This window comes from Vigna unguiculata, chromosome 6 (genome assembly GCF_037176805.1).
Source record: "Vigna unguiculata cultivar grain cowpea cultivar isolate G323 ecotype 2 chromosome 6, ASM3717680v1, whole genome shotgun sequence".
NCBI classification, from domain to species: domain Eukaryota; kingdom Viridiplantae; phylum Streptophyta; class Magnoliopsida; order Fabales; family Fabaceae; genus Vigna; species Vigna unguiculata.
The window spans coordinates 190,001-192,500 of record NC_140797.1 but is presented as its reverse complement, the minus strand read 5'-3'; positions in this window follow the sequence as shown (position 1 = coordinate 192,500).

The following is a 2,500-nucleotide window of genomic DNA, read 5'->3' as shown; positions in this document are numbered from 1 at the left end:
TATTCGGAGTTCTCGCGTGGCCTCCCATTGATTCAAACAACCCAAAAGTCCATCTTCTTCGCAGTTCAACATCGCCTCCCTCGTTTCCAACAGGCCCAAAGGTCGTCTTCTTCGCAGATCCACGAAGAGCTCATCACGATTTGCCACATTCCATTTCCCACGGGTTGTCAACAACACTTTCTCACACTTCCCGCAATCGAGTACGTGCATGACATGCCAAAGCACATCTTATTTGCCTTCCATCGCACTCAAGACGACGGGTTGTGGAAGAACGATATTGCTCACAACAAGTTCAAGGACAACGTCTCAATCAAGGGACACAACCGAATTATGTTAACTGGGTCGCTAAAGTAAACCCGAGTTCATATAATGCACCGCATCCAAAAGAACTAGCCACAACACGTGCATCACTGAGATGTTTCACTAGATGGAACACGTGCGTGACATTAGGATCCTCCAACACCTCTTCGTGATGGAAAGATAGAATTCGAAGCAACCACAGAAGTACCGTCTAGTGGGTAGGCAACACAGGGACTGATCAACCAATATCACCCAAGGCAACGGGTGAAAATGGAAGAGATGCATGCTTGACCGTTCGATACGCAAGGCATGGAGCCAGCCAGCAAGTGCATCTCGATTACAACTCACACACCCTCACGTTCGCAAGACACCACACCACAAGACGGTCCACCCCCCACCTACCATGGGCAAGCAAGCAAATGGAAACATCAAGTGACGCATGGTCAAGCATCGCTAGGCATGAAAATAACTTTCCACAATATCCGAGGGACTAGCTGCCGAGCTAACCAACGATCAGTGACGACCGTGTGTTGGTATTAATAAAGCTCAACAACTATGAAGAGGCTAGTTGTGCCATGATAAACATGCTAACGCACGCACCACGTGAGGGGGGAGGCCTCATCAAGCTCCCTTTAAAACCTGCCAGTGTGGAGCTGGCCGGCTCAAGGAGCACTCCCCCCCTATAAGAGGTTAATATGCAAAAGGCAAAATTGTACAAGTAGATACACTTTTTTTGAGCAGACATAAGTCCATATCTCGGGCTACACTTCGAATTTTGATGCGATTTTTTGCAGTAATTCGTAGAATAATGGTATCTCCTTGCTCACCAAATTTCATAATTTTTCTCGAAGGGGAACTATTTTTTTTATTTTTTTTACTTACCGGGTATGTGTAAAATCGGGAAAAATAGAAAAGCACATGTAGACTTCGAATTTCGACCTCATTTTTTCCAGTCCACCACTAAACAATATCAGGAACCTCCCCACAAAATTTCATTCAGTTTGGCCAAGGTCTTAAATTTGACAAATTTTGGCACCAAGCTATCTAGTCGCGGTGCACCGACCAACTTGGCCAAGTGCAAAATGCATCCAATTCAAAACTTTTGTGCACCAACACTTTTACAGTACTCATTTGGGGACATTTGGAGGCCTTTCCAACCCTCACATCTCAAAAACCACGAATTTCATTTTTTCACAAAACTCCCCACCAAGCCTTCTAGCTATGCCGCGGTGCACCGCCAACATTGGCCATGTGCAAAACCCTCCGAACTCAAAACTTTCGTGCACCAAGAATTTCATGGTATTCATTTGGGGACATTTGGAGGCCTTTCCAACCCTCACATCTCAAAAACCACGAATTTCATTTTTTCACAAAACTCCCCACCAAGCCTTCTAGCTATGCCGCGGTGCACCGCCAACATTGGCCATGTGCAAAACCCTCCGAACTCAAAACTTTCGTGCACCAAGAATTTCATGGTATTCATTTGGGGGCATTTGGAGGCCTTTCCAACCCTCACATCTCAAAAACCACGAATTTCATTTTTTCACAAATCTCCCCACCAAGCCATTTAGCTATGCCGTGGTGCACCGCCAACCTTGCCCATGTGCAAAACCCAACCAACTCAAAACTTTCGTGCACCAAGACTTTCATGGTATTCATTTGGGGGCATTTGGAGGCCATTCCAACCCTCACATCTCAAAAACCACGAATTTCATTTTTTCACAAAACTCCCCACCAAGCCATTTAGCTATGCCGTGGTGCACCGCCAACCTTGCCCATGTGCAAAACCCAACCAACTCAAAACTTTCGTGCACCAAGACTTTCATGGTATTCATTTGGGGGCATTTGGAGGCCATTCCAACCCTCACATCTCAAAAACCACGAATTTCATTTTTTCACAAAACTCCCCACCAAGCCATTTAGCTATGCCGTGGTGCACCGACCAACTTGGCCAAGTGCAAAATGCATCCAATTCAAAACTTTTGTGCACCAACACTTTTACAGTACTCATTTGGGGACATTTGGAGGCCTTTCCAACCCTCACATCTCAAAAACCACGAATTTCATTTTTTCACAAAACTCCCCACCAAGCCTTCTAGCTATGCCGCGGTGCACCGCCAACATTGGCCATGTGCAAAACCCTCCGAACTCAAAACTTTCGTGCACCAAGAATTTCATGGTATTCATTTGGGGACATTTG